The sequence below is a fragment of the Rhincodon typus genome, chromosome 24 (assembly GCF_021869965.1).
Source record: "Rhincodon typus isolate 14 chromosome 24, sRhiTyp1.1, whole genome shotgun sequence".
NCBI lineage: Eukaryota > Metazoa > Chordata > Chondrichthyes > Orectolobiformes > Rhincodontidae > Rhincodon > Rhincodon typus.
Genome location: NC_063355.1, coordinates 11174386 through 11189227, shown reverse-complemented (window position 1 = coordinate 11189227; position 14842 = coordinate 11174386). Strand labels below are relative to the sequence as shown.

Sequence of the window (14842 nt, the reverse complement as noted above, 5' to 3'; positions counted from 1 at the left end):
GAATATATTGTAATTAGATCAGTTGTGATCTAATTGAATAATGGATGGAGATCGAGGGGCCAAGTAGTTTAATCCTGCTTTTAACTGTATCGTCGTATGTGGAGACTAGATTTCAGGAAATCAAAACTGATAAAAGAGCGACATGCCAAGGCAGGTATGTATACCTAGATTTACCACATCTGAAAGTATACTGGTTTCACAAGGCAGAACCAGATTTTTTTAACTCTTGTGGATTTGATATTTAGCCACAGTTTCTCCACTGCAAAATATATTTATCCCTGAAACTGATTATTCGTGCAGAATGCTCAGATTATCTTTACACTGCTGTAAGTTTAGAGAGAGTTGACATAAAATCAGTGTGTGCACAGCATTTCCAGCACAAAATACAGATGCACCCCTTTTACCTATACTAGACTACTTACTTTGTCAAAAATAATCCATTTCAAAGGTTGAGAACAAAATTCTGTAGGAGTTAAAATTAGGAAGCAGGTACCTTTTCACTACAACTGTCACCTGCGACTCTTCTGGTTTCAAATCAATAATTTAAATAGTAGGGGAAAACCAAAGCTTGGAAAGAAAAATAGTTTCATTTTTGATCATTGTTAACTTAGTGGTAACCAACAAAACATTTGCATTAAACTGTCCAAGATAGCAACAGCCTTGTCTTAAAAAGCTTAACAGCATTCTCTATCAACAATTGCAGTACAGCTATTAGGAAACAAATAGAAGTGGTTTCAAAAGCCACCCTCACCAAGTTATAGGCTCTGAAAACCTATAAATGGCCTGTTTTAAATCTTTAGAAATAAATTAATAGAACTTCATCCTTGGTCCCAATGCAAGTAAATTTAACTCTTTGACTTTGGCAAAGCATATTTAGTGGTATATTTAATTAAATCAAAATGAACAACTTTTTCCATAACACAGATGATAATCATGTCTGCAGTTGGGGCTTTTATCAATTGACCTTGGCAATGGAGTTTGGGTTCCTGATGCTAATCATTCTCCAGTAGCTGGAGTGTTTGTGTGCGCATAGCTATTGGAAGAGAGCATGACCTTTCCTCAGCTGTGTTGCTTTCAGTCATTTAAATAGCCTGTAAGCCCTTTCTCTTGATACCTATAGATCAAAAGTAATACTCGTAGACCAAAAATATATGCTGGTATTAGCTAAAGAAATATACCGCTGACAGAAGTGAGTGCCTTCGGAATGGGAGGATATTAAAAGACAGTTGAGGAGCATAAGTGCTTTTACTTTCAAATAAAACAAACATAAGCCAATTGCCTTAAAACAAATTTTAGAGAGAGCATACTTCTTTTAAAATTTCAAGTCAATTGTCCAAATTCTCACCAGTCCTGTTCATCAACCAGCCTTGTGTTTGTTCCCCTGCATTCTATTTCAAACATTTCCTCAATTTAAAAAAAACCTTTGTTTTCGTCTCCTCTCTCCAGCACTACAATCCTCACTACTCTGTAGTCCCCCAGTCCTCTTATGCATCCCAGACTTTAAGCACTCCTACATTCGTGGCTGTGCCATTTTCTTACCTGGACCCTAAACTCTAGCATTCTCTCCTTTAATCTCTTGCCCTGTTGGCACCTCCACCTCTCTCTCTCTGCTGTATTAGGACGCTCTTTTAAAAATTATTTTTTTGACCAGGCTTTGGGTCACTTGTCCTAAAAGCTGCTTATTTGGTTTTGTACTAAACTTTTTTTTTGATAACACTTCAATGAAATATCACTGGATGTTTAACTTCGTTAAAGATTAAATAAATGCGAGTTCATGCTTTCATTTCTGTTGAATACTTGTACAATTCCCAGGTTGATTATTGGTCAGATTACAGAATTGTCTTTACTTTTGCTGTTTCACAACTGTTTGTGTAGTATGATTAAAACTCTATTCTGCCTAGTCAGTTGAACAGTTCGCATAATAAAAATACCTTTAATATGGCATTTTAAAAGTTTTTCTGTCATGTGTTCATAATGAAATGCAGTTGTTTCACAGCTGGTGTGGCACTTCTGAAATGTGCTGATTTTTAAAATAGTTATATGTGACTTTCAATTTTCACAACAGAAAAGTCTTGCACAAAGCATTGAGAGAAATTACCAGCTTGCCTGTTTTTAGTCGTGTTGTTTGAGGGGTTAGTGTTGGCCAGGAGATCCAGAGAACTCGCCTGGCATCTTTTGCATCCACCTGAGAGGATGAACCCAGTTTACTATGCATTCATAAACCTGGAATGTGTACTGAAATCTATTGAGTGGGGCTTGAATTCAGCTTCTGAATTCAACTTGGAAGTGAGTGCGCTGCCATTGAATCAGGGCTGACGCCAATGTTGGTAATTGTATTAATTGTATTAATCATGCCTGGCCTTGACAATAAATCTCTGAGCTGTTCAATTGCAGCAATGTCACAGTGTAGACCTGCTGACCATATAAAATTGCATTTCTAACAAAGGTCAGTAAGATTGCTGAGCCGTATCTGCATTATTTTACTGACTGCTACCCATCAGCTAACATTGCACAAACTAGAAATTGGACCTGGAACCTGATAATTGAGCTGGCCCCTGCAGAAACTTGCTGATACATGAAAGCAAAATATTTTGAAAAATTATTTTTAAAATGTTGAATGATGTATTCTCTATGTGTAGTAATCAAAATTTTTCCATTTCTTCCTAAAGGGCCTATTCCCTTGTGGATTCCAGTCAGGTTTCTACCTTCCTCATCTCGATTCTACTTATTGTCTATGGAAGCTTCAGGTATGTGTATTTACTTTGGTAGCGGAGATGTACTTAATGTAGGAATTGTTTGGTAACTATTGTGGATGAAGATCATCGACGTATACAGCTGCGAGACAGATGCTGATGGTCGTGTCTTTTGGAAATTCATGTTTGGACGGAAATTGTAAGATGTGAGAAGCAGAATGCCAACCGGCTGAGAAAAGGGCCCAGAGAAGTTGGAGGTCAGTGATTCCTGCACCTTCTCAGTCCATTATTTCGAGGTTTTTTAAAAAAAGGAATGCAAATGCAGCCGCAGTTCAGTGATTTTGAGGAAGAAGATATTAATTTGAGGATAAGCGTACATCGTCTACACTAAGAAGTACATAAATTGGAGAATTATTCAAACTAGATTTGTTTGTGTTCTTCATAGCCGTATAAAATTATTCTAACAGGAATTAACTGATGGAAACCTGAAGAGAATGAAGTAGAATGCCAAAAAGAACTTAGGGAAAATAAGAGCACTTGAAATTCATTGTTGTGGGTGATCGAAAATTCTTTGCAACTTGTTTAAAAAAAATTATTCATTTTGTGGGATGTGGGCATCGCCAGCTGGCCAGCATTTATTGCTCGTCTCTAATTGCCCTTGAAAAGATGGTGGTGCGCTACCTTCTTAAACTGCTGCAGTCTACCTGCTGTGGGTTGCCCACAATGCCATTAGGGAGGGAATTCCTGTGACAGTGAAGGAATGGCGATTATATTTTCCAAATTAGGGTGGAGAGTCCCTTGGAGGGAACTTGGAGGTGGTAGTGTTAGTGTTCCCATGTCCTTCTAGATGGAAGTAATGATGGATTTAGAAGATACTGTGAGAATCCTTGTTGAATTTCTGGGCGCATTGTGTAGATAGTACACACTGCTGTGACTGATTGTTGGTAGTGGAGGAAGTGGATGCTTGTGGATGTAGTTCTAATCAAGTGGGCTGCTTTGTCCTGGATGATGTCAAGCTTTTTGTGTTTTTGGAACTGCACCCGTCCAGGCAAGTGGGGAGTATTCCATCACACCTCCTGACTTGAGCCTTGTTGATGATGACAGGAAGTGAGTTACTCACCACAGGATTCCAAGCCTCTGACCTGCTCTTGTAGCCACTGTGTTTACATGGCAACTCCAGTTGAATTTCTGGTCGATGGTAACCCCCAGGAGGGTGATAGTGGGGGATTCAGTGGCAGTAACACTACATGTCGAGGGGTGGTGGTTAGATTGTCTCTTATTGGTGATGGCCAGAGTCTGGCATTTGTGTGGTGTGAATGTTGTTTGCCACTTGTCAGGGTAAGCCTGGATATTGTCCAGATCTCGTTGCATTTGAACATGGACTGCTTCAGTATCTGAGGAATCATGAATGTTGCTAAACATTGCGCAGTGAACATCCCCACCTCTGACCTTATGATGGAGGGAAGGTCATTGATGAAACAGCTGAAGATGTTTGGATCTAGGGCACTAGCCTGAGGAATTCCTGCAGAGATGTCCTGGAGCTGAGATAACTGATCTTCTACAACCACAGCCATCTTCCTATGTGCCAGGTATGACTCCAGCGGAGAGTGTGCTTCCTGATTCCCATTGATTCTAGTTTTGCTAAGGCTTCTTGATGCCGCATTCTGTTGTTCTCACTTCATCTCTGGTCTTCACCTCTCTTTCTGCATGTTTGAACCAAGCCTGTATTGAGGTGAGGAGCTGAGTGGCACTGGTGGAACCCAAAGTCGACATTGCTGAGCAGGTGCTGCTTGATAGCACTATTGATAGCTTTCATCACTTTACTGATAATTGAGTGTAGACTGATGGGGCAGTAATTGATTGGGTTGAATTTGTCCTGCTTTTTATGTACCTGGGCACTTTTCCGCATTGTCGGGTAGATGCCAGTAACTAACTATACTGGAACAGCTTGGCTAGGGGATGGGAAGTTCTCGGAGCAGACTTCTTCAGTATTATTGCCATAATGTTGTCAGGGCCCATAGCCTTTGCAGTATCCAGTGTTTTCAATCGTTTCTTGATATTGCATGGGGTGAATCGAATTGGCTGGACTGGTATCTGAAATGCTGGGGACCACTGGAGGAAGTCGAGATGGTTCATCCACTCAGTACTTCTTGCTGGAGGTTGTTGTGAATGCTTCCGCTTTATCTTCAGCACTGAAATGCTGGGCTCCTCCATCTTGAGGATAGGGATATTTGTGGAGCCTTCCACTCAAGTGCATTGTTTTATTGTCCACCACCATTTAATGACTGGATTTAGAAGGATTGCAGAGCTTAGATCTGATCCATTGGTTGTGGGATCGCTTAGCTCTGTCTATTACTTGCTGCTTGTGCTGTTTGGCATGCACGTGGTCCTGTTTGGTAGCTTCACCAGGTTGACACCTCATCTTCAGGTATGCTTGGCGCTGCTCCTTGAATGTCCTCCTGTGCCCTCCATTGAACCAGGATTGATCCCCTGACTTGATAGTAGTGGTTGGGTATGGGATAAGCCAGAGTACAGTTCTGCTTCTCATGGCCCACAGCATCTCACGGATGCCTAGTTTTGTGTTGCTAGAAATGTTTGAAGTTTGTCCCATTTAGCGTGATAATGCCACACAACACGATGAGAATTACCTTTGATGTGAAAGTGGGACTTTGTCTCCACAAAGGCTGTGCGGTGATCACTCTCACCAATACCATCGTGGACAGATGCATCTGCAGCTGGTAGATTGGTAACGATGAGGTCAAGTATGTTTTCCCTCTTGGTTCCCTCACCACCTGCTGCAAACCCAGACTAGCAGCTGTGTCCTTTAGAACTCAACTAGCTCGATCAGTAGCACTGTTGGTGGTGGATATTGAAAACCCCACCCAGAGTGTATTTTGTGCCCTTACCATCCTCGGTGCTTCCTCCAAGTGTTGCTTAACACAGAAGAGTACCAATTCATCAGCCGAGGGAGGATGATATGTGGTAATCAGGAAGGTTCTTTGCCTGCGTTTAACCTGAAGCCAAGAGACGGTGACTCGGTGGTTAGCTCTGCTGCCTCACAGCACCAGGGACCCGTGTTCAATTCCGCCCTCCAGCAACTGCCTGTGTGGAGTTTGCACGTTCTCCCTGCATTTGCATGGGTTTTCTCTGGATGCTCCAGTTTCCTCCCACAGTCCAAAGATGTGCAAGTTAGGTGGATTGGCCAAGTTAAATTGCCCCATAGTGTCCATGGATGTGTTTTTATAGCCAAGGGAAATGGTTACAGGGAGAAGGTAGGTAGGTGAGTGTGAATGGAAAGCTCTTCGGAGGGTCAGTGTGACTAGAGGGTCAAATGGCCTGCCTGAAGGATATTGGTGAACCAGATGGGATTTTCCAAAAATCAATGGTTTCATAGTCATCAGTAGATTCTTAATTCCAGATTTTTTTAAATTGGAATTTGGATTCCACTATCTCTGCTGTAATGGGATTTGAACCTGGGATCCCAGAACATTAGCCGAGTTCTTGGACTGATAGCCTAGTGATAATTTCACTTAAAGTTTTTGGGAAGATTTGTAGCTCGGGTTGTAGATGAAGTTGTAGACTTGCTTGCTGAGCCGGTGTGTTTGATTGTGGACGTTTCATCACCCTGCTAGGTAACGTCGTCAGTGCGTCTCCGGTGAAGCATTGGTGTTCTGTCCCGCTTGTTATTTGTCCACCAACAAACAAATTGAACCGGACCCAACATACAAACACCACTGAAAAAGGGAAGCGGAAGTAATGCCAACCCACCCCTGTAAACCAAGGCATATAAATAACAAGCGGGACAGAACTCCAGTGCTTCACTGGAGGCGCACTGACTATGTTACCTAGCAGGGTGACAAAATGTCTGTAATCAAACACACCGGCTCAGCGAGCAAGTCTGCAACCTGAATGATATCACTAGGCCTTCGCCTCCCCGTGGAAGTGTTAAAAGTGAGCTGCCTTTTGTTTTGTTTTTTTCATTTCAGTCTTAGTAACTAACTTTCTTATTTCATGTCCATCCCTTTGTTTGAATTCTGCTCACATTTGTTACTTCAAATTCCATTGAACTCAATTGATGTAGAAAATGAGAGAATTATCCACAAAAGGCAATTTGGGCTAATACATTTGCTTTTTTTTTTGGCTGGTCATCTCATCCTTTTGTCTTTTCTTCGTGATTCCCTTGTTTAAGAAAATAATTCAGAACTCTTAACAAAAATGCAATCCTGTGAGAAGAGGATTCAAAGATGGATTTATAGCAGGGCACAAGCTATGATACAGCTTTGAAATGCTGTAGGACGTCTTGCATGATGCAATAGATCATAGAATCTCTACACTGTGGAAACAGGCCCTTCGGCCCAACAAGTCCACACCGACCCTCAGAGCATCCCACCCAGAACCATCCCACTATTACCCACCTAATCCACACATCCCTGAACACTACGGGCAATTTAGCACGGCCAATCCACCTAGCCTGCATGTCTTTGGACTGTGGGAGGAAACCCACGCAAACACGGGGAGAATGTGCAAACTCCACACAAACAGTCGGCTGAGGGTGGAATCGAACCCGGGTCCCTGGTGCTGTGAGACAGCAGTACTAACCACTGACCCACCATGCCGCCCTGTGTATATGTATATATATTCTACTCCATCTTCCATCATTGATCCATAATAGCCTTTTTCCTTACTTATTTCAGAAGTTTTTTAATCAAAAACATTTTACCTCAAGCAGGTAAGTAATTTGATGTAAAAGTGGTAAATCAAAGATTTAATGCCTTTTTCCTTAGTATCTGGAATCTTTGTCAAGCACAGTCTTGTTCAGCATTTTTATTGAAGATGTATTTAGCCAATGTTGAATTTTGTATCCGTTTCATTAGGTATATTAACAATAGTTAGAATAGGTAAGGAAAGCAGCAGATCCAGCTTATTAAAATATATATTATCTAATGATTTGTTATTTAAATATAACTGAATAAGAGGTGTCCCCATACGAGGAGTGGCAGGTGGAGTTTAATTTAGATAAATGTGAGCAGCTGCATTTTGGAAAGGCAAATCCGAGCAGGACTTATACACTTAATGGTAAGGTCCCAGGGAGTGTTGCTGAACAAAGAGACTTTGGGGTGCAGGTTCATAGTTCTTTGAAAGTGGAGTTGCAGGTAGACAGGATAGTGAAGAAGGTGGTTGGTATGCTTGCCTTTATTGGTCAATGCATTGAGTATGTGTAGGGAGGTCATGCTGCAGCTGCACAGGATATTGGTTAGGCCACTATTGGAATACTGCATTCAGTTCTGGTCTCCCTGCTATAGGAAGGATGTTGTAAAACTTGAAAGGGTTCAGAAAAGATTTACAAGGATGTTGCCAAGGTTTGAGCTATTGGGAGAGGCTGAATAGGCTGGGACTGTTTTCCCTGGAGTGTTGGAGGCTGAGGGGTGACCTTTTAGAAGTTTTTAAAATCATGAGGGGCGTACCCAAGATATATAGACAAAGTATTTTCCCTGCGGTGTGGGCATCCAAAACTAGAGGGTATAGGTTTAAGGTGAGAGGGGAAAGATTTAAGAGACCTAAGGGGCATCGTTTTGACACAGAGGTCATGTGTGTATGGAATGAGCTGCCAGAGGAAGTGGTGGGGGCTGGTAAAATAACATTTGAAAGGCATCTGGATGGGTATATGAATAGGAAGGGTTTAGAGGGATATGTGCTAAATGCCAATATATGGGACTAAATTTATATAGGATATCTGGTTGTCATGGATGAGTTGGACCATAGGGTCTTTTTCCACGCTGTACATCCCTGTGACTCTGGAAGGGGATTAACCAAAGAAATGTTAAATTACAAGTAAAAACACTGTGTGGTAACGATTAGTGTTAAACCAAAGGATGGGAAAGCTTTAAAAAGATGAATGAAAATTAATGAAAAGCGAGAACATAAACTTTGAGAGTAAACTAGCAAGTGATATCAAAACGATGAGCAAACAATTCTTTTAATATATAAAAAGGAAGGGAGAGGCATCTTGTAGAATAAAGCTTGGGAAATAATGGGAAACTAGGAGATAGCAGCAGAATTGAATAAATATTTTGCATCAGTCTTCATGGTACAGGGCATTAAGAATGCCAAAAACACTAAATAATTGAAGAGTAAAAGGGGATGGGGATGAGAAGAAGAAATAAATGCAGTGCCTAACTAGACAGAAAGTAGTAGGGAAACTAAAGGGGCTAAAGCCCGATATGTTGCCTGGACCTGATGGATTACATCTTGGAATATTAAAGAGAGTAGCTACAGAAGTATTAGATGCATTGGTAGTAATCTTCTGATAAGCTTTGGATTCTGGAGAAGTCCCAGAGGATTAGAAAACCGACAGTGTAACACCCTTATTCAAAAAGGAGCGGATGGGAGGAAAAAAACAGAATACTATGGGTGTAATTTAGCAAATGTTAAGCTAACACTGTTATATAGGGAAAATGTTCAATTTCATTGTAAAGGATTTAATAGCAGAGCATTTAGAAATATGCAAAATGATCAATCAAAGTCATCTAAAGGAAATCGTGCCCAACAAATTTATTGAAATTCTGAGAGGAGATAACAATCAGGATAGATAAAGGGGCACCTGTAGATGTAATATATTTGAATTTCCAGAAGGTATTTGATGAAGTACCACACGTTTGGCTACTTAATGAATCCAAGCTGTTTGGGGTCGGGTGGTGGGGCGGTGTTGGTATATTAACATGGAGAAAAGATTTGTTTCCTATTAGTTAGCCAAAATTTGGATGTGGGGTATTTTTTGGGATGAAACCTGTAACCAGTGGAATGCCGTGGGAATCGGTGCTGAGGCCACTATTATTTGCAATGTATGTTATTAACTTTAACTTAAATGAGGCAGTGTGCTGCCAGATTTGCAGATGACACAAAAGTAAGTGGAAAGGCAAGTGGGTGAGGATGACAGTCAACAGATAAGTAGGTCAGCAAAACTTGGCCAATAAAATATGGGGGGAAATGTGAACTTTAGCTGGAAGAATTAGGGGAGCCACATATTATTTAAATGGACAAGGACTGCAGAACGCTGCAGCACAGAGGAATTTGTGGGTCCTTGAGTGTAAATCACAACAAAAAAAGTAGCTTGCAATTTCAGCAAGTAAAAGGGAAGACCAACTAGACTGGCCTTTATTTCAATGAATGGAGTACTAAAACAAGGAAGTCTGGCTAAAACTATACAAGGCACTAGTTAGACTTCTTCTAGAATATTGTGAAGCGTTTTGGCCCCTTAATCTAAGGAAAGATGTGCTGGCATTAGAGACGTTCAGAGAGGGTTCACTCAGTTGATCCTGGGTATGGAGGGATTTTCTTAAAAGGAACAAAAAGAAAAGTTGCTGGAAATGCTCAATAGGTCTGGCAGCATCTGTGAAGAAAAAAAACAGTTAACATTTTGGGTCCGGTGATCCTTTCTCGTTCTGAGCTTTTCCAGCAACTTTGTTGTTCCTGATATACAGCATCTGCAGTTCTTTCAGTTTTTATTAACATTGTCATGTTTGTTTGGGTCTTGTCAGGGTTGAAGCTGAGTGTTCGTTTCTCCCTTATGGAATAATCTAGGATCAGTGAACACAATCTCTGAGAAAGGGGCTACCCATTTAAGACCACGATAAGGAAGAATCCATCCTCTGAGGGTAGTAAATCTTTGGAATTTTTTTACCTCTGAAGGTTATAAGGCTGGGTTGCTAAATATATGCAAGGCTGAGATGTACTGATTTTTGATCAGTATGGGGATTGAGGATTATGGGGTAAGGTAAGGTAAGAAGGTGGAGATGAGGATTGTCAGATCAGTCATGATGACGTTAAATGGCAAAGCGGACTCAATTGGCCGAAAGATCTATTGCTGCCCCGGTGTTTTATAGGCTTATGCTCACACTGCATTTTGGAAATTTTGCTAGTTATTAAGTCACTTGGATCCCCTTTCATAATATTCCTTGGAGTGGCTTTTCCAGGTTGTTTAGGTTTCATTTATGTTTGCCACATTGATTCCAAGGTTCTGCCATGTAAATACATGCCAGATAGCGTGAATTGGAATTTATCATATTGGTGTTGGATGAATAAACAGGCACAAGTGTTTAAGCTATTTTTCATTTTAAAGAAACAGCAATTTAAACTGACTTCAGATGGATAGGGCAAAGAGAATGGTTGATCTGGTGGTGTCATTTGGTGGGCGCAAAGGGTGACGGCTGTCTCTGATCTTGGATCCGTTCTATGACTTGTTATAAGTTGTTTCATGTTATTTATTTGAAAATCATGGTGGGGATAAAGATCTTCCTGTTAAAATAAATCTTCCTATCTTTAAACTTCCTTTGTCCGCTGCATGTTTGTGCTGTTTTTAAAGATTTAAGTGATGGGTTTTTTCCAGCATTGGATTATTTTCCTAAAAATAGATTATCTGGCAGATGTCATATTTATGTGGTAAATTGGCTCCTGCATTTCTTACATTAAAACAGGGACTGCACTTAAGTACTTTATTTGCTGTTGGGTGCTTTGAGGCTTCGAGTGTTTGTGAAAATTCTGTGAATGACAAATCTTTTATTTCTATCAGATTCTTCAAAAGTCAATTAGGCAAGCTAATGATAAAGATCAGAATAACAACTACTTTCATTTCTGTAGCTCCTTTAATATAGTTAACATATTCCGAGCTATTACCAAATAAAATAGGTACTGAATTATGTGAAGATATTACAGCAAAAAAAGGTTAAATCTTAACAAAAATAAAATAGGTGGGAATTTCAGTCTACTTGATGGATTGTTGCTGATCAATTATTGGTACTTGTTTACTGTCAGCTGGTTTGTGGTTAAAGTATGATGTTCCCTTGCTGGATTACAGCCAGTTCAGTGTACTGAAATTCTTTATTGCTTGTAGGATTTAGTTACGAAAAAGATCATGTGCATGGAAGCTGTTGCCGTGTAATTAGTATCATTTTGGCCTGATGGAATCCAAATAAGTATTCAATGAAAGATTTGCACTGGGGAAGGACTATCCTATTTTGAGAACTAATAGATAATTGAAGTCTAACTAATGGTTGACCAAAATTCTGAGCATCTCCACAAGGCTGTTTCGAAGTTGTTTCTTTGTAGTTCTTGTTTTAAAAGCTTAACTTTTAAGATTGGCTGTAAAGCTGCTAAGAATTGCTAGGATTGGCGGTGTAGAATATGTACTGACTTGCCAAAAACAGGTCTTCCAGTTACTAGGAGATTTTACATTTGGCTTACAGTCATTGCAGATGCTGACAATCGATGGCAGACATGCATCACACTGACCCTAATCTGAAAGGGTCTGTGATTAAGCAGTGTGGTTTCAGTCTAGTGAAAAATTGTGGCAATGTTTTACAGGTGTACATGTAACCCTCCCTGACCATCCATGTATAGTTAGAAATTAAATTTACCATTACAATTAATGCATCCAGTTGTTCTGTTCATTTTCTTAAGACTGCAAAAATTTTGATCTCGTTGACTTCCTCGATGTTTTCTTCCTATTATCTTCAAGATTTAAAAACAAGTGGAATCTTTGCCAGTCCACTTATGAAGTCATAAGATGATTCAAATTCTTGGCCCTGTGGCACTGAGCCTTAACTTGATATTAACGTGACTGTGAAGTTACTACTCGGGTATAGCTTTGTATGGAAATTTTGCAGTTTGAGATCTCAACTACTTATTGGTTCTTACTTGTGCAAAATTTATCTAAGTTTTTTTTGAATGAATGTGCCAAGGAGTATTTATAGCAAAACTTTGCAGGAAACTCCGGTCATGGTTTATAAATTCAGATCTAAAGGTACCAGTACGTGGCCTTGAATTACTTATCCAAAATTTCATCGATTAAAGTGCAGTGATTCATATCATTTTTTAGTATCATGACACCTCTTAAGACCATCTGGACTTAAAAACTGATTCATGATGAAGACACAAAAAAGCAAGTTTCTGGAGAAACTTAGCAGTTCTGGCAGTATCTGTGGAGACAAAGCAGAATTAAGGTTTTTGGGTCCCGTGATTCTTCAGCACTGATGGCAGTTAGGAAAAGGTAGCATATAAGCTGAAGATAGCGGTGGGGTTGAGGGGATGGTGGAGGTGATGGTAAAAGAGTAAGCACTTGTTGGAGATGAAGCCCAGAGGGACAGGTACACAGGCAATTGGAGGGATGGGTAATGCTAAGCCAGGAATCATAAGTTGGTAAAAGTGGGTCGGCTGTGCTTAAAGCAGCCCATGCCATGAAAGAGCCTGGAATGTAGGGGTGGGTAAAGGACATGGAAGGAGGTGTTCAGGCTGTAAAATCTTTGAAGTTGATATTGAGTCTGAAGGCTGCAGGGTCCTCAAGCAGTAAATGCGATGCTGTTTCTTCCAGCTTGTGGTGGGGCAAAGTCACAGTGGCCATGACAGCTGACCCAGTTGTCTTCTATCCATCAATGTTCTCTGGAGTATACCAGTATCTTCCTGACCCTGGAGAATGGTTATCAAGCACTCAAATGTGAGGTTAATCCCTTTTAAAGGTTCCTTCTGGGATTATGGAATCTGCCGCCATTGTTGTAGTTTGTTTTCAGCTGGTGGTGAATGAACATTCTGCTTGACACTGCTGCACTCCCCTTAATGGGGCTCCCGTCGATGCTGTCAGGTAGAGAGTACCTGGATTTTCACCTGATGATGGTTGCATTCGAATACTGCGGCAGATGTTTGCAGATGGCTGGAAAATGGGAAGCCTTCAAAAATGAGATAGAGAGTCTAGAGACAGTGTGTTCCTGTTAGGGTGAAGGGCAAGGCTGGTAGGTTTAGGGAATGCTGGATGACTACAAAAATTGAGATTTTGGTCAAGCAAAAGAAAGAAGCATATGTCCAGTATAGACAGCAGAGATTGAGTGAATCCCTATAAGAGTATAAAGGTAGTAGGAGTATACTTAAAAGGAAGATCAGGAGGACAAAAATGGGACATGAGATTGCTTTGGCAAATGAGGTTAAGGTAAATCTAAAGGAATTCATTAAGGGATACATCAAGGACAAAAGGGTAGCTAGGGAGACAGTCAATGAGTATTTTGCATTAGTGTTTACTGTGGAGAAGATTATGGAAGATAGAGAACGTGGGGAAAAAGCAACATCTTGATAAACGCCCATATTACAGAGGAGGTGCTAGATGTCTTAAAATGCATAAAGGTGGATAAATCCCTGGGACTTGATCAGGTGTACCCTAGAACTCTTTGGGAAGCTGGAGAAGTGATTGCTGGGCCCCCTTGCTGAAATATTTGTATCATCGATAGCCACAGACAAGGTGATGGAAGACTGGAGGTTGGCTGACATTGTGCTACTATTTAAGAAAGGTGGTAAGGAAAGCCAGGAAACTGTAGACTGGTGAGCCTAGCATCAATGATGGGCAAGTTGTTTGAGGGAATCCTGAGGGGCAGGATTTACATGTATTTGGAAAGGCAAGGACTGATAATAGGGATAGTCAACATGGCTTTGTGCGTGGGAGGTTGCATCTCACTAACTGGATTGTTACTTCTTCAAAAAACTCAGAGGATTGATGAGAGCAGAGTGGTGAATGTGATTTACATGGACTTCAGTAAGGCATTTGACAAGGTTCCTTAAGGTAGACTGGTTGGGAAGGTTAGATCACATGAAGTACAGGGTGAACTAGCCGTTTGGATACAGAACTGGCTTGAAGGTAGAAGACAGAGGGTGGTGATGGAGGGTTTCTTTTCAGGCTGGAGGTCTGTTACCAGCTATTTGACACAAGAATCAGTACTGGGTCCACTGCTTTTTGTCATTTATATAAATGATTTGGATGTGAACATAGGAGGTATGGTTAGTAAGTTTTCAGATGACACCAAAATTGGAAGTACAGTGGACAGTGAAGAAGGTTACCTCCGAATACAACAGGATCTTGATCAGGTGGGCCGAGGAGTGGCAGATGGAGTTGAATTTAGATAAATGTGAGGTGCTGCATTTTGGAAAGGCAAATCATGGCAGGACTTATACACTTAATGGTAAGGGTATTGCTGAACAAAGAAACCTTGGAGTGCAAGTTCATTGTTCCTTGAAAGTGGAGTCGCAGGTAGGTAGGATAGTGAAAGAAGCTGGTGCACTTGCCTTTATTGGTTAGTGCATTGAGTATCGGAGTTGCGGGTTCATGTTGCAGC

General features: G+C 40.8%; 1 protein-coding gene across 1 annotated transcript in view; it reads left to right on the top strand.

Moving 5' to 3' along the window:
• The first annotated feature begins 2660 nt into the window (after positions 1-2660).
• Positions 2661-14842, top strand: part of sppl3 (signal peptide peptidase 3) — a 119553-nt gene continuing 107371 nt past the window's right edge. The window contains exon 1 of the mRNA XM_048611378.1: positions 2661-2747. The gene's annotated coding sequence lies outside the window, so the exon portion shown is untranslated. The remainder of the gene's footprint in view (positions 2748-14842) is intronic.